Source organism: Notechis scutatus, chromosome 3, assembly GCF_049901735.1.
Source record: "Notechis scutatus isolate UNSWTSFEM ecotype Mainland chromosome 3, rNotScu1.2, whole genome shotgun sequence".
In the NCBI taxonomy this organism is placed as follows: domain Eukaryota; kingdom Metazoa; phylum Chordata; class Lepidosauria; order Squamata; family Elapidae; genus Notechis; species Notechis scutatus.
In genome coordinates this window covers 15,191,248-15,218,353 of record NC_142011.1, presented here as the reverse complement: position 1 = coordinate 15,218,353, position 27,106 = coordinate 15,191,248, and the positions used below count along the sequence as shown (strand labels likewise).

General features: G+C 39.9%; 2 protein-coding genes and 1 pseudogene across 4 annotated transcripts in view; all 3 read left to right on the top strand.

Moving 5' to 3' along the window:
* STX16 (syntaxin 16) overlaps positions 1 to 27,106 on the top strand; it is a 385,173-nt gene that overhangs the window by 307,144 nt on the left and 50,923 nt on the right. The window lies entirely within an intron of this gene.
* Positions 1 to 27,106, top strand: part of GNAS (GNAS complex locus) — a 223,816-nt gene that overhangs the window by 171,179 nt on the left and 25,531 nt on the right. The gene's annotated exons all lie outside the window — the stretch shown is intronic.
* Positions 14,593 to 14,684, top strand: LOC113410510 (U6 spliceosomal RNA; annotated as a pseudogene).

Genomic DNA, 27,106 nt, shown 5'->3' with positions numbered 1-27,106 from the left:
TTTAGAAGAGGGATTGCTTGATTCTGTACTTCCTGCTTACTTATGCAGAAGTGAACAGCTTGAGGGGAGGGGAAAAAAGCAATTTCCCTTCCCTTAACTAAGGTTACCAAACTGGTTACTTTCACTGGAGCTTCAAGGAGAAAAAATACCCTGTGATCCTGAGCCAGAGATGTCCCAGTGCATTTTACTTTGCAAGATTAATAAAAGCTAGAAGGGAAGTGTCAATGCCCTTTGTCTCTCAACAGACTTTCAGGTGACTATAAAAAAAGGAAAGGAAAAAATGGGTGGGAGATGTTGGCCTCACTATTACCATCTAGAATCAGAATAGTCGACTTTTCGTTTGATGCCAAGTAATTTCTCCATATTTAGCATTAAATCGAAAATTATTTTATTGTAATGAGAATACTTGGGGAGTTATATTCTTATCAATGTAAATGAGATTCTGGAAGGGGCATAAAGTAAAAAGAAAGTGAAAGGAAAATGAACACCTCTTTTAATAGCATATTACTGTAAAATGTTTGCTTGAAATGTATACCGTCTGGTAAATGTTTCCTTGATGTATTGAAAGTCAGTTGGAAGAAGTAAGGTGGCTCCATCATGCCATTAGCCTTCCACACATAATGCAAAATTATTTTACTGAGGAGTTATTGGGGGTTGATTTTCAAATATCCAAATCTCTGCTAAAAGAGTACAGGATAAACATATTCAGTGATTTTTGATTTAGAACTTTTTTCTACTTTGTATTATTCTTTGCATTATTCTTGTGTTATCATTATATCTTTTATTTTGACATAATAATTTGGCATATATTTGGGTCATATGTTTTGTATAGCTCTGATATCCTTAAGAAGTCAGAATAATCTTAAATAACTAAGCATCGAACACGACAATTGTATTACAGTAATACAAGCTCTTCCATTTCCCCCCACAAAATCAAGGCAGAAGGGTTTGTGTATATGTGTGTGTGCATGTGTATACACACACACACATATACACACACACACATATATATATATATACACACGCTCATGCCCTTGTTCTGCTAAAGATTTGCTATATGTATCCTCCATTTAACATTTCCTGGACTTTTACCAGGGTGGAAAAGGAAATAGGGCAAGGGAAACCTTTCGCAAGCTGTTTCACACCCCTTCGACTTCAGGAAGGGCTGGAAGTAGCGTGAGAGAGTTTCTGTTCATGGTGTTTCCTGCAAGAATGCCTCTACGTGTTTTCTTGCTGTCTGCCATTTCAAAGGAAGAGCTTAGGAGGAAAGCATAGAGTCAGGTTAGATTGCCTGCACTTTTATAGTTCCAAAAATCCTTGCTTAGCTTTAGAAGTGGGTCAGGCAGCCATTGAGAGCTCTAGAAATCACATATTTGTAAAATAGTTGGTTTTATGTTATCATTAGAAGAGAGCTGAATACAGCAAATAATAGAGAATCATCGGAGGTGGCTGAACTACACCAACATTATTGCGTCCTTTGCGTTGACTGTTCTTTGCATTATTTCTCTGCAGTCCATAAATGTTTGCGCCTATTGACAGCTAACTGTCCCAAACTGGTTCTTGTGTAATTGTCTCCTTTAAATGACCCTTGTAATAACACTCTGGGTTTTTTTTAGTAAGTATTCAGTCCTGTCCCCTTCAACGGTGGGGCATGTGCTTTCAAGATAGATGTTCTGAATGTTGTTGTTTTTTTCTGTAACTTTCCATTGATTTTTGTTGTTTGGTTGTTTCCTGCTATTACTTCTGCCCATAATGAAGACATATGGTGAGTTGCTACTTTCTGATATACCCAGAGATATTAACAACATCAATGAAAAAGTGGTCCTTTAGGTCAGGGGTTGCCAACCTTTTGGACCTCAGGGACCACTAAACTCAAAATTTTAAATCTCATGGACCACTAATATGAATTTTGGCTGACAGTGGCTTGCTGATGTTGGTGGGAGGGAGAGAGAGAGAGATCCGATCTAACCTCGGAGGGCTGGCAGTGATGTTTCCACCCCTCCTCTCTCTCTCTCTCTCTCACATACACACACACACACACACATACAGAGCTCATACACACACACACACACACACACACCCTCCAAGGCAGCCACATTCCTAATCTGCTTTTCAGCTCCGTTCTTAGAGGGGTGGGATACTTTTGGCTTCATGCAATGAAAGCAGCAGAAGCAGCAAAAGTCTTTCTCTCCCCCAAACTCCACCAGAAATGAGTCTTTGCCAGCGCAGCCTCTTGGAGCAGGATGCCTTGTAGGGTCCCAAAGACTCATTTCTGGCAGAGTTTGGGGGAGAGAAAGAAAGACTTTCGCTGCTTTCCTTGTGTGCAGCCAAAAGCAGAAGAAGAAAGAATTGGAAACAAGCAGCCCAGTGGCCAGGCCAGGCGCGTGGGACTCTTGGGGCAAGTTCCCCCCTCCGCCCTTTCCCACCTCCCTTCACTACGTCATGTTGTTCGCAATGCAAACAACGCAAGTCTTGTGTTCCCATGGGCCATGTGGGCGGTGCAGCCTTGTGTTCCTGCGCATCCTGGATTAATTGCTTTGGGGGGTCCTTTGGGGGTGACATTTCTCTGCAGACCACCAAAAAGTTTTTGTGGCCCACCGGTTGGCAACCACTGCTTTAGGTGATATAGCAGTCTTTAACCACTGAATCACAAGCCGATCTCATCGCTTAGCATTTAAAATCTGAAGATCAGAAATGGAAGGCAAAATTCCTTGAAAGACTATTTCCTTGCCACTTCCAATATTTTTTTTTTACAGAACACACTAAATTTCCAGAAGTATATTCATGTTATATGTGTCACCATTAAGCATGAAATTAAATGCACTCTAGAATAAAAACTAAGAATCTTCCACATCACACAGTGGTTTACTGATCATGCAGGGAAATTTAAAAGAATCTGGGATGCCAAAGTAAATTTATTTTTAAAGTAAAGCATGGAGATAGACGACCACTATTTTTACAATATTGGTAGTCTGTGGAAACAGGGGAAGCCCCTAGACCTGATGAACTTCTGGTTGAACAGTACAGAATTTTCTTATACATATTGTTAACGATCTATAATGAACCACTTAATCTCTGTATTCCCTTTGTGATTGTATTATTTCAGTACAAGGATATCGCAGCAGAGAAAGATTCTACTAAAAGTGCAAGCTATAGACTAATGCTTTCACTGGATAGAAAAATACTAACTAATGCTAGCCAGGAAGTTACAAAAAGTAATACCATCTATAAACCTCCCATCTCGGTATTGATTTATTAAAAAAGTAGCAAGCTTTCTGCAATAATTGTCTTGATATTTTGGATGTGGCAACAGATAAATTGGAATTGAATGTCATTGCATATTGAAAAGCTCTTCAAATAGTTCAAATTGAAAGTATATTTTAAGAAAAAAGGGATATTTTTTTTGTTCACTAGATTTCAATTTGCTATTTTTACTCAACAACTAGAACTATTATAGACATATTTGCCTCTCAACCAATAAATTTATACCTTAATATCCATCAAGGAGTCCCTTGTCTCCTTGGTTCATGAAAATTTTGGTGATTCTTTCAGGCAGTTTCATGATTCTCCTATGCAGGAGACGGTTACCAACCCCTGACTTATAGTAGTTGCTTCCAAAGCATCTGTAATGTAAGAATCCTTAATAGATACAGTGCTTGGATGGGAAGAATTCAGTTTTGTAAGGATTGGATCAAATTAAAGTTAGTATTTATTATACATCTGAATAGAATTACAAAATGAAATATCCAGTTTTGCAGAATCAGTGGATACATGCCTTATGAACTGCTAAGCGTATTTCTCATGATTTAAGAATGAAATTAATCAGAAAATATTGTTCATGTTTCTTGGGCCCCTCAAAAGTTGTTTACAAAGGGTTGAACATTAGATTTTTCATGCTGGTGTTTTTAAAAGTGTGAAGGCTGGCTTCAAGTCATTATCTGTTTCAATACAATTTTGGAAGAAAATATTATAGTTAAAGATCCTAATGTCTTCCGAAAACAGTGGTTCACAACTGTGGTCCGCAGATCCCTGGGGGGCCGTGATGTCATAGGGTGGCCGGGAAGGCTTGAAGGAATATTATGAATTAAATCTTGAGTCAAGTCTTGGTGGTCTGTGGCCATGGTCCATGACCACAAAAGGTATTTAAAGAGGATCCGTGGTGAAGAATAGGTTGAGAACTACTGTCATAAAACATGGGGCATATTACCCCATAACCTTTGCCTCTAGCATGTCTGGACATGATAAGGAGGATAAAGGTAAAGGTTCCCCTCGCACATACGTGCTAGTCGTTTCCGGCTCTAGGGGTGGTGCTCATCTCTGTTACAAAGACAAAGAGCCAGCATCTCCGTGGTCATGACTAAATGCTGAAGGCGCATGGAACACTGTTATCTCCCCACCAAAATGGTTTCTGTTTTTCTACTTGCATTTTTACGTGCTTTCGAGCTGCTTGGTTGGCAGAAGCTGCGGCAAGTAACGGGAGCTCACTCCGCTGTGCGGCGCTAGGGATTTGAACTGCCAAACTTTCTGATCGAAAAGCTCAGCATCTTAGCCACTGAGCCACTCTGTCCCTGATAAGGAGGATAATTTTACATAAATGGAAGGAAAGTTATCTTCCTGATAATGAGGAATGGATTCAAGAAATGAGTCAATTTATATGTCATTGTGTTGTAAAAATGAGCATTGGAAGCTCTAGGTTTCTTTATTGTCTAGATTTAATTACATTTAACCATTATCAATCAGAATATTATATGGATCCTCCCCGACTTTTTGTGGTTGCTAGTTTACTTTTTTCCTCTTTGTTGCATTTAGTTTGTTCTGATCACAATTTGAAAAAATATTGAACCAGGTGATTTGAAAAATACAAATTGTGTAATCAGGATCACTTGCCACTTTTGCTTCCTCTTTTGAGCCAGTGAAAAAGATGCAGGCTTACTGTAATGGGATACAAACACCTTTGTACTTTATTGGCTTCCTATTATAGATGGATGGCCTTATAAAATAATATAGAATATCATGTTTGTTTGAGGCCCAGAGTTCTAAGATTTTTAGAACCAAAGCTAATGCTAGGAAAGATGAAAAACCTGTAGAAAAAATGAGCTGGATTTAATGAAATAATTCTGATCCATTTAAATTGAGCTATAATTTATTGCTATAATTTATTGCAATTCAGTATAAAAGTTGACAGTTTAATCTGAATTAATAAAATACTGATAGTCCTCATTTAGTGGCTGCCTCATTTAGCAATTGTTACATCAGTGGTGAAAAAGTAACTTTTTACAACCAACCCTCATATTTTTGACCTGCGCAGGTCTCTAAAGCAAAGACCATCTGGGATAAGACCAAAAGCACAGTTGTGGTTTCATTCAGAAACAGTTTTGCTCAGCAACTGAATTGTTGGTCCCAGTTGTGATTATTAAATGAAGATTATCTGTATGCATTTGTTACCTATTACTTTTGAATAATTTACATTTAGAATTGTGCATGTATTATTTCCTTTTAAGTAGAGTTACACAGTGGAAATTGATATCACTCCCTATTATAGTGTAATGGATAAAATCTATTGTGGAGTTTCAATGTACTTTTCCGCTTTCATTAGTAGAAATTGTGATAGTACAAGTATTCCTCGACCACAATTGAGCCCCAAAAGTGAGACATTTGTTAAGGGGGTTTGGGGCCATTTTATGACTTTTCCTACCATAGTTGTTAAGTGAATCACTGCAGTTGTTAAATTAGTAACACTGTTGTTAACTGAATCTGGCTTCCCATGGACTTCACTTGTCAGAAAGTCGCAAAAGGTGATCACATGACCACAGGACATTGCAACCGTCATAAATACATGCCAGTTGCCAAGTGTCCGAATTTTGATCATGTGACCATGGGGGATGCTGCAGTGGTTATGTGAAAACTGGTCATAAGTCACTTTTCTTCGGTGCTATTGCAACGTCAAACAGTCACTAAATGAACTGTTGTAAGTTGAGGATTATCAAGAATTCAGTTAATGCATTGACCAGCAATATCAAGGTCATGTTCCAATATTCTCTCTGCCAACTAATTAAAATACGCTGAAATAAAAAGTACTTTTTTTAAAAATGTGGATTGTTTGAAGTTTGATAATCCATGTTTGTGTAAAACAGTTAATTTCATCTCTAGTACGAACTACATTGACTTGCTCCTTTCATCTCTACCACATTGTGCTGCTTCTTTTTTTTAGGTTTATCAAAAAACAAAAACAAAAAAAACCCCACCCCTAGCTGAACAAATTTGTCTCAGCAAGTGTGGCTTCTTTGTTTTGTTTCCTATTCATGTTTTTATAGATTAAAATTAATGAGAGATGATGTTAGCGTTGTTGATAGTTCCAAATAATCTCAACAAGGTAGATACTTCTTGCACTATTTTCTGTTTTAACTGGAAGAATATTGAATGTTGTAATTATAAATAGTAAGCTAAGGGAGATTTTCAACATTCTCTGTTTTGACTAAATGTGTGTGTGTGTGTGACATGTTCAGGTAGTTGAAAAGCTTTGCCAAGATACTGAATGAAAGAATTAATAAAGTGGGGAAAATAACTTTATGGCAATAAGGTATTCATTTTGATTGGTCAAATTTCTACCTTCTTGGTGGAAATTAAGTGGCTACATCTTGATCTTACTTTCAGATTTGCTCTTCAAATTATATCCCATGTAATTCACTTGAAAGTCTGCCTTTTTTCCCCTTGTGTGTCTAGCTACAACATTCAGCTTCTACATCTGATAGAATTTATTATTGTATGATTATGTCATGTGGCTGAGCATTTAGCTGTTTTTAATTCTTTTCATTTTTCAGATATTAGTTTTCTTGCAAAAAGGTACTCCAATAGTATAAGATAGATTGCTAAAATTTTATGAATTGATTTGTCATCACATAAACTCTTGGCCTGTAGGCTAGACTTGGGATTTGTAAGATACCTTGGAAAAATACTGTATTGTATTCTTAGATATGGTTGCAAAAAACCCTGCCCTTTTGTGTTCATGAAGTCATCTGCCCTGGACCTCAGCTTGAAGATGAGATTTAATTTTACAAGGATGGCACTTAAATTTAATCAAATGCTAATGGATTTATACAAGTAATGTTCTTTCTTTTTGAATGTCCTTATTCAAACCATCTTAAACCTGAGGCTTGTCCAGGTTGTACATCGGTGGAGGGTTTATTCATTTTTGTTCCCACTCCTTCAGGACAATAGTGTAAAATACGGGTTCTGTATGCTCAAACTGATTTTAAAATCTGCAAAATTCCGATAATGTAAAGGTAACAAGTCTGAAAATGTATTAATTTCAAACTACAGTCCCTTACATTTTTGAGATATGCCATTTTGTGATTACAGTCAAAATGATATAAAATTGAGGAATGCGTGTTTGGGTAAAACAATTATAATTATAAAACTTTATCCAGCAGCTTTATTCTTTATCCTGTTGCCATGTAGCAGATATGATTGGGTTGATCCTGATGGACATCATAATTCATATTAGGGTTGGTTAAAGCTCTATCAGAAAGGCAATGTGGCATAGTGGCTTGAAACTGAGAGACTCTTGAATTCCAGTCCCACCTAAGGCATGAAAGGGGATCTGGGTGACTTTAGGCCAGTCACTTACTCACAGCCCTAGGAGAGAGACAATGGCCAATGACTTCCAAAATCTTGCCAAGAAAACTGCAAGGACTCCTGAAGACAAGGAGACAGACAGACAAACGCCATGTAAATGCCATGCTTCAATTACCAAGTCCTTCTTAGTGGGAATACTTACCTGCCTCATCCATTTCCCCTCCAGTTATTTGGCTTACAGTACATGACATGAGTCATATGATTCAAAGGAGACATTATCCTTCAAAGTCTGAACCAGAATAACTGAAATAAAAATGTAATTGCGGTTTTTCATTCATCACTAAAAATGAGCAGTCTTCAACTCCAAAGCTGCCTGTAATATGGATGGCAGATTTAGACCAGATTATATACAGTAAGTGGATAACACTTGGAATCCCTTCCCAATCTGATAACCGTGGGAAACAACTGAACAGTGAGAGAGTTGGCACAGTGTTTGGCTATTGTGGGTGCAAAATTGGTGATAGGCTTATTAGCCACATGACCTTCCAGGAAATTCCTATACAGGTAGCCCTCAACTTTCGACCACAATTGCGACCAGAATTTCCATCGCTAAGCAAGGCACTTGTTTAGTGAATCACACCCTATTTTGTAGCCCTACAATCCCGGCTCTTTTTGCCATCATTACTAAACAAATCACTGCAGTTGGTAAGTGAATCACACAGCTGTTAAATGAATGAGGCTTCCTCAATTGACTTTGCTTGTAAGAAACCAGTTGGGAAGGTTGCAAATGGTGATGGTATGACCCTGGGACATTGCAACCCATTGTAAATGCACGCTGGTTGCCAAACACCCAAATTTTGACCACGTGACCATGGGGATGCAGCTACAATTGAAAGTGCGAGGACTGGTCATAAGTCACTTATTCAGTGGCATTGTAAATTTGAATGGTCAATAAACAAATGGCTGTAAGTAGAGGATTAACCTGTATACGAGAAATCAATATTTAACTAGGATATGGGGGAAGGAATTTACATGGCTGGGCCTCATTTTGCAAAGGATAAAGTTTGCATTGTGATATTGTAATGCATATTTTGCCCCTTGCTGCCTTGTCCACCATTCACCCCAGTGGATGACCGTGGTATCATAATTCAAATTAAAATGAGGGTGGAGGTTCGTTCTTTAAGCTTGTGGGTTGGTTTCCAAATGTTTCATTACCATGCTAGGTAACATCTTCAGCGGAGTTTAGGGGGTGTCAGTGTTGGTGTTCTACTTAATAAGGCTTTGTGAGGTCAGTAGATCTTGTGATGGGAGGTCACACCAGGTGAGGGTCTAACTCTAAACTCCACTGAAGATGTTACCTAGCTGGTAATGAAATGTTCGGAAAACAACCCACAAGCTCAGAGAACGAACCTCTACCCTCATCCTCTACCCGAGCTACAGATATTTGCCACTATCCCAAATTAAAATACCTGTTCAGCTGTTGCCTTTGTAAAATAAGGTCCATTTTCTCTCTAGCGTATTATTAGCCCACTACTGAAATTTCAGTAACAGTAAAATCTATCATTTTTACCTCATGATTGTTCTTCTGTGTTCTACATTTTGAGATGAAAGAGAACAAGTCTCGACTGCTTCAGGCCTTGTGTAACACTCCTTCGGGTTCTTGAAAAGCCCTGTCATATCCTCAGTCAGTCGTCTGTCTGTTCTCACTGCTCTTCCTTCAGACTCCCATCAGGTCTCAGTTTACAGTTCCTTCTCCATCATTGCCCTGCACCCATCCCAATTCTTCTGAACCATTCTTGAGTTATACAACAGGCGTGGAATGTGTTTGATCAACTTCCATTGCTCTGCAGACTTTCTGTACAGGTGGTCCTCGACTAATGACAACAACTGAGCCCCAAAATTTTGTTGCTGAGTGAGACATTTGTTAAATGAATTTTCTCCCACTTTACGACCTTTCTTGACACAGTTGTAAAGTGAATCATTGCAGTCATTGAGTTAGTAACATGGTTGCTAAGTGAATGACTTCCCCATTGACTTTGCTTGTCAGAAAGTTGCAAAAGATGATCACATGAATCCAGGACACTGCAACCTTCATAAGAATGAGTCCGTTGCCAAGCATCTGAATTTTGATCCCAAGTCCATGGCGATGCTGCAATGGTTGTAAGTGTGAAAAACGATCATAATTTATTTTTCTCAGTCCTTTGTAACTTCAAATAATCACTGATGAACTTTTATAAGTCAAGGACCACTGTATTTATACAGAGTAATATCCTGCCTTACAAGAAGTCTAACGTGGTGTTATTTCTACTAATGGTACATTGCTATGATGAGGGTTGGGTTGCAAGAAAATGACTGACCTCAAGACACCTGGTGAGCTCCATGGACTTCTCCGATCCCAAGCTAATACTTTCCAAAAGAGTTTTAAACCTACACTGTGCATAAAGTATAACATTTAAAACAATTGTGTAATATGTTTGACTAAAGTTTCAAGACAGCATGTCATGTGACTAGGCATATATGGGAGCAAAATGAGTCCTTCCCATCTAGGATTGTAAAAATGTACCATGTTGTCTAACTAAAACTGTTTCTTATCATATTTAATATGATATGGAGATACACCTGGTGGGACCCAGAAGAAGGGTCTTCTCCATGATGGCTCCCTCTCTCTGGAACATCATTCTCCCAGATATTAAAATGGTCCCCACCAGTGGTGGAATTCAATTTTTTTTAAATACTAGTTCTGTGAGCGTGGCTTGGTGGGCATGGCAGGGGAAGGATACTGCAAAATCTCCAGTCAGAGGTGGTATTTGCTGGTTCTCCGAACGACTCAAAATTTCCACTACCGGTTCTCCAGAACTGGTCAGAACCTGCTGAATACCACCTCTGGTCCCCACTCTAGCACTCTTCTGGAAGGTGCTGAAGGCCTGGTTTTGCCAGCAGGCCTAGGGAACGCGGAGCGGAATGCAGCCCACTAAATGGTTTGTATGATGTGTTGTCGCTGGGGTTATTTTTTATTATTATTTATTATATATGATTCTTTTAGCTTTATTGCTTTTTATATGAAGTTTTTATAGTTTTGTAATCTGGCTTGAGTCGCCATGTGCGAATATGCGGCAATATAAATCTCATAAATAAATAAACAAACAAATAAATAAATAAAGATAGTCCTCAGGTTACAACCACAATTGAGACCCAAATCCTCTGTGCTACCCAAGGAATTGTTAAGTACGTTTTTCCCCTTTTTACCACAGTTGTTAAGCAAATCATTGCCCTTACTAAGTGAAACATGCGATTGTTAAGCAAATCTGGTTTTCCCCCCTTGAGTTTGCTTGTCGGAATGCCGGCTGGGAGAGTGCAACTGCCATAAATGCATGCCAGTTGCCAAGTGCCCGAATTTTGATCACGTGACCTTGGCGAGGCAGCCAAATGTGAAAACTGGCTATTGGTCACTTTTTTCATTGCTGTTGTGACTTCGAACAACCACTAAACAAACAGATGTAAGTCGAGGACTACTTGTATAGTGTCACCATTAATTCCAAGAACTTTATGTTGGGGAATATCAGTTCTCATGAGACTTCCGTGTGAGTTTCTGGTGTTTGCACTGAGTTGCTGTAGAGACTGAGACAGAGAAGGGCACACGCCATAATTCTCAGTTAACCTCAGATCCCTGGAAAAAAGGCACAACAATCTACTGTGAGGTCTGAATTAGTGAGGCCTTTTTTTGGCATGTGGATCTGGAAGGTGCTTGTCAATGAATGCATTTTGTTTCTCTTGGCCTCTGAGGGCCTGGTATCCATTGCAAAAGGCCCCCTGCCCTGAAACTACTTATGTAAACGAGCAGCAAGCCAAGCAAGGACTATTTTTAGTAAGGCGGCAATAGTTGTGTGGGGAAAAAGTAAACTAGGCACCTTTTCTGAGTCATGCAGAGGACTGTTTTAAAGGAAAAGAGGGGATGGGAAGACTTAGGGGAGTGCAACTCCTATGCCCCATAATTTTGAATGTAATTCCAAACTAGGGGTTTTTTTTTGGACCTGCATTAAAACATCTGCTTAAAACAGGTTGGTTGTTTTCTGGAATGAAAATAAAATCTCTCTCTATATATAAAAGTGAAATACCACTCACGCATCATCACAAAATCTCCAGAACCGTAAAGCCTACAAACTTGAAATTTAGCACGTATGTTCCTCTTGGCTTCTAGGTACTCGCTAAGAAAAGATTTTTCAAAATGACCATCAGAGCATTAGTATTTCGTATATTATTATTAACACGCTCTGATGCTTAGGAGTTCTACTCCCCCTCCCCACCTGAAAAGAAATTGTTCCAATGCAAAACACAAGCCGAGGAGAGGACTTTTAGTTTCATAGCACCAAGCAGCTTTAGTACAGAACAGTTGAGCTAAGCCACGCCCAGGCTCCTTGCTGTCTCTTTCTTGCTCACACAGCAAATACTGTTTCAGTTTCCAAACAGCCCTCAACTCTCTCACAAACTGAAAGGACACTAGCCAGATGAATATCGATGGATGCTGGTAGGCAGAGGCACAATTATTTCCCCTTATTCTCCAGATGAGCTGTTCAGAGCATCCATTGTTTGGGATGATGCTTCTGTCGCTCGTTTGATAGGCTGGGCTTTAGTTGAGAGGACGCTCCTCCTCCTCCACAGGACTCCTCCCTAGCGTCCCCAGTTTTTGCTCAGCCTTCGTGGATATAGGCAGCTTAATTTCCTTTCCCTTGGCCGGAATAGCAAAGGCTTCAAAAGGAGTCAACAAAAAGGTTTGCTTTTAAATTCTAAACAACTCCTTTAAGGCTTTTAGTTTCAATGAGTCAAGCAGCTCCCTATGATATATAACTCGAGCCAAGGGAGCTCACCGTAGCTTCAGATAATGATCTCTCACCCCCAGGACGATCAGAGGTGATAACACCTCAGCTGCATGGCTAACAACTCACATTACGATCTTTTCAAGCCGAGCTGCTATGATCGCCACTGCCCGTGCCTAACGGGAGAGGCTCCATTTTAAAAGGGTCCGAGGCTTTTTTCTCTCCCCTGGGAGCACCATCTGGGGTGGGGGCATCACCGCCCATCTGCCCCACCGCGCCTTTTTATTCAAGGGGAAACACTGCAGTATCAACTCCCCACAAGGCGTGGAAGTGCTCAGAGAATTAAACAGCAGCACCACAGCGAGCACCAAGGCTTGTGTCCGCCTGTGCAGGAAGCTGTCACAGGCCTACATCTTATTTCAACAATTCCTCCTTTCTAGGTCTATGAGGTGTTCCTAATTTGGCTAATTCGGAAATAATAATATTAATAACAAAATAATAATAACAATAATAATAGGAACAAGAATAAGAATTCAGTATTCTTACGTAAGATTATACAAAACTGGGGAGCATTGTTTTAGGGTTCCCTGGCCATTGCTGGTTCAGGTCCCTGGGCATGCCAGCCGCCCAACATTTCAGCCTCATTAACAGTAAAATTTAATAAGCGGTCACAATGGCAAGTGGCAGTAGCTCAAGAGCCATGTCAAATTCTCAAAACAAATTGAAGCATTCTAAGTGTATTTCCTAAGCAGCAGAAAAAGACGCTAACAAGCGCCATAAGGTACTAGAAAAACACATGAAGAAGTTCATGTGGGAGGATGAAGAAAATTCTCAAACCTCATCTCCTCCAGGCCTACTTCGGCTCCAATCCCCCTCTGCAACCATCTCTGAATCTGTCTGTGTAATCCAGATGCAGCGCAGCTGCACAAGATCAGGTAGCCCATCTAGATCAGTACAAGTGACTCGAAGTGACTCTGTGGCCACATTGCTCCAACAGCGGCCAGATTCTGTCAAGATGATGACTTACCGGAAAAGATCCCCACAAAGATGTGACTGTGGATGGAATTAGCAATACGCCAATGTATCTGCAGAGGTGCAGCATACTGCTCTGAACAACAGAGCGCTCCTTCTGACTGGAATTCCCTATAACTCCGGTCACTAAGCAGGACAGAGCATCTTTACCCTCAGGTATCTCTCCACAGGAATTTCTGTAGTTTCAGATATACTCCCGCAAGGTATATAGAAGAAGCAAGGGCTATTGATCGGGTGGAGCCAGAGGACTCTGAGTTCTCCTGCTCAAATTCTCAAATTCTAGTTAAATTCGCATCGGCTCACATTAAAAGGTGATGGTTGACGCTACATCTTGACGACTAAAACAACGCCGGCATCATTCTGTTTATAAGAATTCCATGACATTATCTGTTGAGAAGCCACTTCCCCTCACAAGGATCTCCATGAGAGTCCAGGGGACATTTATGCCGATTACGGACCTCTTTCTGAGGTTGACTATTGGGCTTCCTTTTTCAGTTGGCAGCCCTCACAGAATTCCAGCAGCACAGTAACAGCAAGCACCAAGGCCTGTGTCTATCTGGGCAGGAAGCTGTTGAGAGCCAGTGACTGCAGGATCACCCAATTGCAATACAGGTCCTGAAAGGTGTTCTCTATTTGGCCTCACAATTTGATTCCATATTCAGTCATCTAATTATGAGTTTGGTAACAGCACAACAATTTATGTTAGTAGCTGTGCACAGATATAACAAAATATTATCAATAATAACAATATTAATGATATCAATATTATTATGAATAATAACATAATAACAAATTGAATTTACCAAAAAAATGGGGGCGGGGGGCGGGAAGCAAATATCAAGAGGATTCCCTGCCTCTGTTTATATCAGTCCTCTGAACCAGTCAACAGTCCATTAATATCTCATACACATATAGATACATAGATATAGATATCTCACCTTGTGGGCTTTAGGTCAGAATCTTCAAGGGCAACCAAAAATACCCCCAGAGGACAATAAACCAACTCAAAGTAGGTAAAAACTCCTAGAGAGACCTCTAAGGCAACAAAGGATGCCAAGAGACACCAAAATGCGTGAGATGAGCATATCTTAAATTTTAAAAAAAAATGCATGAGGGAAGTTGAACAGAAGTCTCAGTCCTCTTCCCCAGCCAGGCTGGTCCCAGTTCCAGAGTGCTCGCTTCAACAGCACATATGATACAGAGAAGATTAGCATGGCCCCTGCTTAAGGATGACACGCAATTTGTGAAGTGTTCCATATTTCACCTTGCCTCCATCCCTGGATCTCTCAATGCCATCCAGGAGAGCCTCAGAGAGACCAGTTCAACCCAGGCCTTCAGCAGCGCTACTTGCCTGACAGACAGTTGTGGGACCACACCAGAATTCCTCCTCCCAGAGGATATCCCTGATAAATTGAAGGCCTGGAGGGATATGGCAACTTGAAGAGGCATTGCAGTCGGGGTACAGTAGAAGCTGATGGCTAGGCAGCCTCCACAATCTGACCTCATTTCTCACTTGATTTAGTTACTATGCAGAATAGACCTTCATTACCAGCAGGTACCTCCTTCAGGGGAGTATTATATAATCCAGTTACACATTCACATGATGCACAGGATGAGGGAGAACTAGAGACCAGATGGAATAGGTTGAGGAAGGGTCTACTCACAACAGTGACCAAAATCTGTCAGAGGCGGATCCCCTAAAAAGGGGGGGCATGTCAAACATTGAAGGCATTAAGCCAGACAACCGACCTTCAGGTCTGTTTCGCCCTCAGACTTTTTTCAAGTCTCTGTTGTTTCAAAAAAAAACAAAAAAACTACTTCCTGCCTTGATATTCCATTTCCCCTCGGCCCAACAATTGTTACTATAAGGGGTGGGTGGGGGTCAGATGATTTAATCTTCTCCCAACCAATAATGTAAGAGGAAGTCATAACTGTCCCACAGAGGTTCTTGGACCTCGTCCAGAAACAAGGGGTCTCTTCAGTGGCGTATACCCCTCTTACAGGATATGATAGCAAATTTTTAATTTGGTTTTCTCATTCTGCTAAATTTCTCATCACCACGATAGTAGATAAAACAATAATGGCAATTATCATCCTCCTCTGCAATTCCAACGGAAGCAGAAGAGGCTCTCAAGTCAAAGGATATACAGGGTCGAGTTGTCCCCATGTAGGGCATCTCGATCTGATGTGAGGGCCATAAGAGCGGATTCGGCCTCATCCCCTCTTTTTTTACTAGATCGTCTCTCAGATTGCTCCGCCATCTGAGGGAGATTATCTCAAATTCCAATATCAGGGCACACAAGGACACCACAAAACTCTATTAAATTACCTGCTGAAGCCAGGGCATCTCAGGTTACTCCTCGCCTACTGCTATGGCTCAGACATTGGGAAGCAGATATCACACAACTAATGGAAGCTTGCTTCCTCCCCAACATAGGGAGATAATTTGATTGGTGGTGCCCCGACCTATCTCTGATAGAGACTAGAAGCAGAAAATAAGTTCCTTTCTTTTCATAGACCCCAAAATAGTCCTTCCCAGCTTTTTGGAGGGTTCCTTCGTTCCCTCTACCAGGGACTTTTTCTCTTCAGACTCCAGGGACCGTCTGGACGCATGAATCACGAACAGTCAGAAAGTTTCCGATCTGGAGATAGATACTGAAGGGGAGGGCAGAGCAAAAGAATCTCTTGAGGAACATGAAATAGAGGTCTCCGAGGCACAACATAGACCTCCCGACTGTGCCCCTATTGGTGGAAGGCTCAAGCCTTTCACGGACAGATGGGATGCCTCTACCTTTGTTTCCTGGGTTAGAGGTATCAGAAGATTAGGCCTGGCTATAGAATTTCCATCCTCTCCCCGGAACCTTTGCATTACTTGCCTTCTCTCTGGGGATCCTGTTAAAGGGAGCATGATGGAGACAGCTATTGTTCATTTATTGGAGATCCAGGCAACCAACCTGTGGCACCAGATCAGCAGGGGCAATTTTAGTTTTAAAATGACTTAATTGATCCATAGTTCATAGGAGGCTTAAGATGAGTATACTGAACTCCATACTTCTGAGCTTCAGAAGGGGCGATTTTTTACCCTCCATTGACTTAATGGAGGCCCATCCCCACATTCCAATTAGATCCTCACATAGCAAAACTCTTAGTTTTTGTTATAATACTCAATGTTTTGAATACATTGCACTGTCCTTTGGGTTGTCATCTGCCCAAGGTTCTTACGAAGGTTCTGATAGCTCTGGCTGTTCATCTCAGGGGAACACCTGTTAGATGGCAGTGTTATTTATATGACATTTCATTATTATCTTGTTCATATAAACAGGCAAAGGGGAGGCCTTAGCATCGGTCATCACTAGGAGAGACTTGCAGTCCATCTCTCATCACCCACGCATATGCCATTTTCTTGCACGGGGCTACAATCTTACAGCCTCCTGTAGTGCATTGATATCACATGTAGGACCTCAACAAGGTCCTTACCGCACTCAAGAAAACTCCCTTTGAGCCCATGTAGACCATGCGTCTCCATTCCTAACGTACAAGGTGGTTCTCTTGGTTGCCATTACATCGGCCAGTTACATCTTGGATCTAGTAGTCTTCTCAGTTAGACAGGAGCTCTGTATTTTTCACACAGACAAAGTGGTCCTTAGTCCAGATCCATCTTTCACCCATAGATAATTTTGGGTTTCCACAGACCATAGGAACTGATACTCCCGTACATTTGTCTGAAACCGACATAAAATCTGACACAACAATGCCACAATCTAGATGTAAAGCGAGCTTTCTGCATATATTTCAACTGTACGATGTGTGTTAGGAAACAAAGGTTCTCTTCGTTTCTTTTCAACCACCCACCATTGGGTGCAAGACCCCTTCCTCAATGACCAGTAAGTGGCTGAGAGCACAATTCCCAAGTCCTTTGAGACACAATCTCTTCCTGTACCCAGGGGCATCACTGCTCATTCGACCTGGAGCGCTGCGATGTGATGTTGACAACATGGGCCACAAGCGCCAATAGTGAAAATTTACAAGGCGACAACATGGGCCTCACCATCACCTTTTATTTAGAAACTATTAGAATGATGTCTTCGCCTCTACGGAGGCTGCCTTTGACAGGAAAGTGTTACAAAGGGTCCATAGGGACCAAGAAAAGGGGAATCCGAACCAGACGGAAGCCCTCCCGTAGGACACGCCAAGCTTTGGTATGTCCCAAACAATGGATGCTCTGAACAGCTCATCTGGAGAAGGTGCTTACCTGACACACCCTTTCTCTGTGAGCTGTGAAGAGCATCCATCCCCACCCTTATTCGTCTGGTGGGATGCTATTCCGGCCAAGTATTAGAAAGGGTGAAGGAGAAGAAATATTTCATCACTTCGACTTCGCCAAAACTGGGGACGCTAGGGAGGAGTCCCGTGGAGGAGGAGGAACGTCCTCTCAAGTAAAGCCCAGCCTATCAAACGAGCAACAGAAGCATCATCCCAAACAATGGATGCTCTTCACAGCTCACAGAGAAAGGGCGTGTCAGGTAAGTACCAACGCCCCTTTTCCTTCCCAAAAACTAAGCCTGACCACATAGTTTCATAGCGAAGCAAGGGTATCGAGCTAGTCCTACATAAAAACTGAGTTGATTGACTATGCTGCTGTGTACAGGTCATGTTCGCTTTACAACAGTCCACTGAGTGACCGTGCAAAGTTACAGTGGCACTGAAAAAAGTGACTTATGACTGTTTTTCACACTTGTGACCATTCCAGCATCCCCATGGTCACATGATCAAAATTTGCCAATAAAGGAGAATATTTGTAGCTCAGGATTGAAATGAGGGGTCCTTGGTGCTGTCTGAGTTTGTACCCTAACCAGGTAACCTCATCAGTGCTAGCTAGGTCAGCGAGGATCAAAATTGGGGTGCTTGGCAAACTACTCATATTTATGACAGTTGCAGTGTCCAGGAGTCATGTGATCACCTTTTCTGACTTTCTGACAAGCAAAGTCAATGTCAAAGCCAGATTCACTTAACAACTGCAGTTATTCACTTAACAACTATGGCAAGATAGATTGCAAAGTGGGGCAAAACTCATTTTAAAAATGATTTGGCAACAGAAACGTTCAGCTCAATTCATAAGTCGAAGACTACGTGGATAGTAGAAGTGCTGCAAAATCCATTTCTTTTTAGCAATTTGAGCAGCAGGCATTTTGCAGCAACTTCCTTTGCATAATCCTGTTTGGTTCCAGTCACTCATCAAATAATATCCACTGAGTTTTTCACTTTTTGTGAAACATTATTGTTTCACAAAATTATTTCTATTTTTAATAAATAGAAACTCATGGAAGTAGGTTGGCCACTTGTTATTATTTATTGTGAAATGGTATTGTATTCATTGCAAAACAGAAGTCTTTTAAGATAGAGTTGAATTTATTAAGATTTTTTTTAAAAAAAACCTGATTAAATTCTCAGAATTCTAAGTGTCTGCCAATTGCACAAAAGAGTCTCAGAAATAGAGCATTCCCCGCCCTGTGTAAAGAAGATTTTACTCTTGCCAGTTTAGCGGTGAATAAGACCTCTATTGTACCCACTTGTTAATAGGAAGCTGTAGTTGGCAATTTTGTTAACGTACATCTTTCCATCTATAACAGAAACAAAAGCACACACTCGTGAATTTTACTTTACTACCGAGGTTGGTTTTTTTTTAATCTGTCCTGCTTCTTCAATGTAATGCGATCCAAATTATATTTCTTGCATGGGATTGCAAAACGCCATCAAATGTTCCATTTCATCTCCTTAATTATCAACAAGTAGTTGTCTGCAATATTAACTGAAAATTGGTTTGCGGGAGTCACAACTGACTGGTTTACCCGCTAAAAAATGTTGCCTATGGAATATATCACAGTACTCTATGCACTCACTTAATACTATAATATCTTAAGGATTAGCAAAGATATTATGAAATCAATGTTGGGAAGTCTAAAGCTAACTTGACCTAATCAATTTAAAAAGTGCTGCAATTACTTGGCTAAAGATTTGAAAATATTTTTAGTTTGTTTTGTAGCAGGAAGAAACACAGCTACCCCTCTGGAATTTGGAATGCGTATTTTGGAACAGAATGTTCCTGCTGTTTTTTCAGTGTTCCATTGGCCAGTTTCTCCACTGTTGCCTTCTTGGCTAGGAAAAGTCCTTATACAGGTGGAAGGCACCAGTTGGAGAGAAAAGAAATCTAGTATAGTCTTTTGTTACCTGTCTGTGGCACTCATAAGAGCATCTTTATGTAGATTACAGCCTAGTTTCCTTGATTCTTGTCTTTATTTATTTTATATCACATTCCTTCATAAATATTTAAAAGCATTAAGACAAAATTACAAGACAAACAGAAAAACAGTATAACAGAGTTTGAAGGGACTTGGAAGTCTTCTAGTCCAATCGCCTGCTTAGGTAGGATATACAATTTGAGGCAAATTGTTGTTCAATCTCTTCTTTAGAGAAACCCCACAACTTCAGGAGGCAAGTTGTTCCATTGACATTGTCCTAACTGTCAAGGAAATTTCTCCTTAGTTCTAGGTTGCTTCCCTCCTTGATTAGTTTCCATCCGTTGCTTCCTGTCCTGCCTTCGTGGGGCTTTAGAAAGTGGATGGTCTCCCTCTTCTTTGTGGCAACTGCTTAGATATTGGAACACTGAAACCCAGGATCTTTCTTTTGATTAAACTAGACACCCAATTCCTGCAGTCGTTCTTTATCTATGTTTTAGCCTCCAGTCCCCTAATCACCTTTGTTGCTCTTCTCTGTACTCTTTCCAGAGTCAGCGAATTTAAATATATAAAGAAACAAAAATTTAAACGAAGTGACAGGGAAGATAGGAAAAAGCTGACAGGGCTTCACAACACCTGGGAAAGTTCAAAAATAGATTGCGGGGAAAGAGGGAGGCACATTGTGGGTGCCACAAAACAGGACTGTTGTATTTGCAAATGTCTGCAAAATGACAATATACAAATTGTAGCATTAGTTTCTGATGATCTCTGCAGCAGGGAAAACACTCTGGCAGGTGTCCTTGTCCTCAGCTGCTCAGGATTTTATCATGGTCTTCATGCAAGTTAAGCAGAATTATTTCAGTGACTTGCAACCTGCTTTATAATAAGCACCATTGATTACATTCTGAGAAAAGTTCCTGCAACTGATATGTGATGTATGCAGTATAATTCAGAATTGCATTAACTACACTTCCCATTTTTGAAGATGACTAAACAGTTACTATATTTAGTAATTTAATATGCAGACTATTATATTTGCTGCTAAAATGTATTTTTCATCAGGCTTCCGTTTTCTTTGTAAAAGAAAAAGACTAAAAATAGATTAATGTCCTTAGTGCTCTCTATGTATGTTACTCTAGCAACTGGAGGCATCTTTCCATTTCATATTTTAAGCATTTTAATGGTTTGAAGAAGTTCTGCTAATTTACATCATTTATGCTGAAGCTAACTATTTCTTAACTTTCTTGCTTTTCTTAAAGCAGGGAGCCATACAGGTTCAAGGGCAATATTTGGGTGATAAAAACATTTGTTGTTGCAGTTGTTGCAATGTATGACAACCTAATCTCTCCCTACCCTTGCTCTCCTCTTCAAATTTGGATAAACAAACAAGTTAAATCTCTAATTAAAAATCCCAAAAGCATATTTGGTTTACTTAGAAATTTTATGTGCCAGTCACTTCTTTATTAGCAGTAGCACTTGGACTTACATACTGCTTCATAGTGCTTTACAGCCTTTTCTAAGCGGTTTACATATTGCCCCCAACAATCTGGGTCCTCATTTTACCCACCTTGGAAGGATGGAAGGCTGAGTCAACCTTGAAGCCAGTGAGATTTGTACTGCCAAACTGTCAGCCTGCAGTACTGTGCCACCTTGACTCTCTTTAGGTGGCTTGCAGAGTCCGCATAATGCTTCCAAAATGCTCAAACTGGCCTGTTTTGGAGCTCAAAAAGCTATTTTGAACTCACAAAGGTTGAAGTAGAAATAGGTTTCTGGCAGCATTGCTGGTAGACATAAATATTAAATTAAAATGGCATTAGCTGACCTGGAAAGATAAATAAGTTCTGAATCCCCTCCTAACATTGGTGGGAGAGATGAGAGAGTGGTTTCAGCTTTAGTCCATCCCATAATAGTGGCTTTGCCTAGAAAAATGCAAATTGACTGTTGATGTCAAATTTCTCCATGGTGAAACATGTAAAACATCCGTTGATGATGTACAAGTAAGGCACAAATGATAATGGAATGGGCAGTCTTGTAAGGATCTTGCATGTAAGCTGTAGAAGGCTTTTAAAAACCATTGTGAACATCTTGAATTGAGCCTGGGGGATAATATAGTTTATCTGTGTAAGAAGCATTACAATTAAAATAAAGGCATATTATATGGCATAAAATATAAAATGCAAGATTAAAAACTGTACAAATTAAACAGATCTTGCCCAGAATCTAGCAATATAAATTGTGTTCTGTCATGCTGCCATGAGGGCCTTGAGTGTTCAAAGGGCAGGTATAAATGTGTGTCTGCATGTCACCACAATCACAAAGAACAGAAGCCACCAAATAGCCCCATTTGTTCAGAGGGTCTGTAGATCTTGTTGTACTCCTGCACAGTCTATTCAACGATTTCCATACTTATCAGCTTTTGTCAGACCCAGGTGGCAGCTTCTCCATTGGTTCCATCCAATGTTGGTTCTTTGTAGCTTTCCATTTGCTTTCTAATTCTTCAAAGCCTTCCATTGACCTAAGGAAGCTTTTCCTGGATTTTAGTCTCTGCTGAGCTAATTGTTGGCCATAGACAAGGTGTTGCAGCAATAGCACCTAAACTTATATACCATTTCACAGTGCTTTACAGCCCTCTCTAAGCGGTTTACAGAGTCAGTATATTGCCCCCAACAATCTGGGTCCTCATTTTACCCACCTCAGAAGGATGGAAGGCTGAGTCAACCTTCAGCCTGGTGGGGTTCATACTGCCAAATTGCAGTCAGCAGAAGTATCCTGTAGTGCTGCATTCTAACCACTGTGCCACCGTGGCTCATAAATAATTTTGACCCCCATTCTGTATGTTGTGGGACAATGTCAGCTAGATGGTAGATCTTATCTAGAGGAGTAGGTTTACAGAGGTAAGGTGGGACCACAGTGTGACTCTGTTCAGCAAATCTGTTGCTGCATCTGGGCTCAGTTCCTATACAGTCTTTGATATTGATTCCCCAAATATTACATCACATTACAGGAGACCAGGCTTATATCAGAGGCTTGGAAAAAAAAATTTTTTTTAAAGTTGCTTGCTCACTTTATAAGCAAAATTCCCAATTTCTGCTGGCCGTCCATGTATAACTTGAAAAATGTAAAAGTATGACAGATGCGAAAAGGGCTCTTTTGAATTGATCTCAGCTCCCAGTGATTGCCTGGAAATGTTTTTGGCCTTTAGCAATTCGACAAATTCCTTTGTAGTTGGCTCATTTTACATTGTGTATAAGCAAGCATCCAGCTGTTATGATTGCTTGAGAAAAATGTATGACTAACCTGATTGGCACAGAGGTTTCAGGCTTTTCTGGATGGCATTCTTTCAGGTTGGCATTTCCTGGTGGTCTCTCACCCAGGGCCTAACCTCTTTGTTCCTCACAAATACAAAGAGATTATCGCTGACAAAACCCTGGAAAAAAAACCACATACAATAGTGAAAAGAGAGCCAGTATGGTGTAGTAATTATGATGCTGGACTAGGAACAAGATTCTTAACATCTTGTCTGAGGGATTTCTAGCAATCACTCTCACTCAATCCAGTTAGCTTCAGGCTCTGCAATCAGGCTGATCAAGAAAGTAAACAGCTGTGATATAAGACAAAGGTAAGTATTGTGCAGAAATAAATGGATTCTGTAACCATGTGAGACAAAAACTAAGAACAACAAATTGCAGTTAAAAATACCTGATATCAGGTACTGGAGCAGGCAAAGGTTGAAAGAACATCCTAATGCAATGCAACATCTTTCCTTTTATAGAGGAATCATAGTGTGTCACACAGGTAAGAGATGGAGCTTAGGTTGCAACTTCACAATGCTTGTTTTGTCATTTGAAACCACTGGATTCTGTGGTCACCTTTGACAACGTTCATGAAGGCAAACAGTGGATCCCTGTTGCATTTTCTGCACAATGTTAATAGGGTCCAATCTGAGTCGGTCACCAGGACCAAAGGTGCTTTTTCAAAAGGCAGTTGGATTTTGTTTTTCCTTGAAGGCGTTTCACTTCTCATCCAAGAAACTTCTTCAGTACAGTCAGAACTGAAGAAGCTTCTTAGATAAGAAACAAAACACCTTCAAGGAAAAACAAAGTCCAGCGAAACATGACCTGTATGAATGAGAATCTCCATGGACATTCTTCCAAAAGTGCACACATTCTGGAGAGAAAGAAGTTACCTGAAGATGGGCTCCATCCAGCACAAGCCCAAAATCTTAGAAGAAGAATAAATCTTTGGTCCCAGTGACCAACTCAGGTTGGATCCTACAACATTATACTGGGACACGTATATTTGCCTGCAATGTTAATAGGGGATGTATTTATTAAATTCAGTAAAGATTTTTTGCTTGGCTGCAGACCAGCAAAAATATATATAATTTATTTATTAAATTTCTACACTGCCCATGTCACCTAAGTGATTCTGAACAGTGACAAGTATGAACACTAAGATACCGCCCTCCAAGCTGAATTGGTCAAAAACGCAGAAGCAGCAGGTAATATCTAGCTGTGGATCTGATAGCACTGGCATACTTTACATCAGGTATGGCCATTGTTTATTCATTTAAGTTATTTCAAATTTAATGATGAAAAATAAAGTCAAAATAACAGAATGTATGTGCTGTTATTTTTTTAAGTCCTTATCAGCTGGAAGCCAAGACTGAATTTGCATAAGATTGATTTTGTATATTTTTTCATTTTGATTTGTCTAGGCAGTCATCTCAACTGCATGACTCTGAGTGGCTTACAACAATTGTAAAAGTACAAAAATATATAATCAAACCACACAAAGACTGTACAAAAACCAATAAAAAGGAACAAAATCTACAGCTGGGGGCAAATTCGTCATTTGAAGGCTTATATAATAGATCTGGAGTACCTAATAAGGTGCAAAATTATTGAAACAGCCCTTCTCATGTCTGTCCCCCTAATTAGTTAGTTAAGAATGAGGTAGAAATAGAATCTTCATCTTTTTCTTATATGTTTTGTTCTTCAAAGTGAAAGCATAATACTATTAACCCAGGGATATCTGTGAAGGATCTGTTGGCCACTAGAGCGTTTCCTGATTTGGAATTTCTTCTGTTCTTCTCCATTTTTATATCTGTCTAGCTGTCTATTTGAGGACTAGCTGGAATGTGGGCACATTATAGAAAAACATAGTCACTTAGGCCATGTTTAAACAAGGAATCAAATTAACATTTATTTTAATAATTTAAAATGGGTTATAAACAAGTTCCCTTAATGATATCACATACAGTATATGTGGGCTATCAATCCTTTGTATCTTCATCAGCCTGTCACTCTGACAAATGGAGATTTCACAGGGTTCCTAGGACCCTGAGCTTCCTTAGAAGCTATCCTTCCACTGGCACCTTTCAAATCCCTCCTCCTCCGTTTGTTCCTCCCTCCAGAACATTGAGTGGCGGTTCTGATACTCAATGATCACAGAGACAGACCTGGCTAGGCATTGGATAGTATTCTAAAGTTGATTAGAAAATAAATGGATGAAAGCAATTTTAAGCCACCTATGTATTATTGCCAATTGGAAGGAAGGAAGGAAGGAAGGAAGGAAGGAAGGAAGGAAGGAAGGAAGGAAGGAAGGAAGTCAAATGAAAGCTTTTGTCCCCTGGTTTATAGGCAAGAAGCAGAAGAAAAAAATATGATATCCTACTCACCATTGAAGCAAATATACAGAAGAGGGTAAGCCGAAAATAATCCCTCACAATGATGTAAAATACAACTAAAGTAGCAGGGGCAGCAATAGTTCTATTGCACAGTTCTCCTAGATACAGTTTTCTACAGGAAGTATATGAATTTGGATAGTATAATAGGTTATCAATGGTAATGCTGAATCTAGAACAAACTCTGATGATTGGTGGTGGAGACCAACTCACTTTGCCTTTTGTTTGCAGGGTTGGATGACATATCACAATACATGAAACTTCTTGTGCAAACATGAAGTAAAGAGAAGAGATAATTTACCTTGGGCAAAATCATAATAGTTATAAATATCCAGTAGAAGCCACAGGTGTCATTAATCATTACATCATTATAGAAATTAGAGTTTGTGACAGAAGAAGACGTAACTTGTATCCTCAGAATGGGCAGTATCACAATGTATATGTTACTACTTGACCCTGCACTGTATACATCTAAAAATATCAAGAACAATTGGGCTATTATTGTACATTGTCCTACCCCAGGGTTCTCTTCATAGATTGTTGGTAGGCCTCCCTGACAAAATTGAATCAGTTTGTTTCAGGAAAGATTCTGATATTTTGGTTCAACCATTCCATGCTAAAGGGAAAAGGGCACAACAATGGTCAGGCTGTTGAAGAAGTTTTAGTTTCTTCTTATGCAGAATTAGATCTGGAGATACATAGAAATTTTCCCTGGAACATGTGACATTACAAAATTTAGGTGAGCATCTCCATTACCTGGCATTTTTTCACCCAAGACATCTGCCTTCAATGAAATGAGAAGTAGCAACTTGTTAACACAATTCCAAAAGTAGAAGTAGTAACTTGTTAACACAATTCCAAAAGCTTAAATGCACTTACCCACAGAAGTAAGCATTCAGGCAGTACATACTTTTCTATAAGCCTTGCCAACATTTTCAGCTCATTGTACAGACTTCAATGCTTGCCTTAATTCTTTGTGTCAGATTATAATGCATATACAGTATAATCATGAATACTGAAATTGCGGAGAATGTTGTATCTTGCTACTGTGTCTGCATGTTAAACATGACAGCATAAAGATGTTGTACTGGCCTCTCTTATTCTCAACTCAGGGCTGATTTCCCTCTCACACCAGACACTATTGCTCTTTAAAGTCCGGAAAATCTGCAACCTCTAATTATAGTAGTGCAAAACAAATGGAAATCTTGAAATTGTGGGTGCACTGTGACATGCACTGTGCATTAGAAACTAGTCACAGCAATATTTAACAATAATAAGTGAGGCAGGAATCCTCTTGTGACTCATCATTGAGGATTAGTCCATGTTATGTCCTGACATATTTTGACCTTCTATATCTCTGAACTAACCCTGGCTTGCAGCAGTTATTGGGACAATTTTTCTAAAATGGCTGACTCCATTCTAAGCAGTAATTACACACTGCTGACTTCTCTCCTTGCACACTCCTACCATGGATTCTAGACTTATCATATTTTCTGTCACTAGCTACGAAAGCTAGTACCTTCCTACCAAGCAAATTGCTATCTCCAAATTTTTTTAAATCATCTATTGGTGATATCTATACTCCAATGCTATTCAGGAAAGATTGCTGAAGAGCTATTATAAGCCAAACCTCTATCTTGAGATAACATCTGTTTTGGATGGTATAGAAAGTTTTCTGGCCATGACTTCTGTAGATGTTTAAACTTACATACAAGGATTCTCATTGTACGTGAAACAATGTTCCCTAAAAGGATCATAAAAAG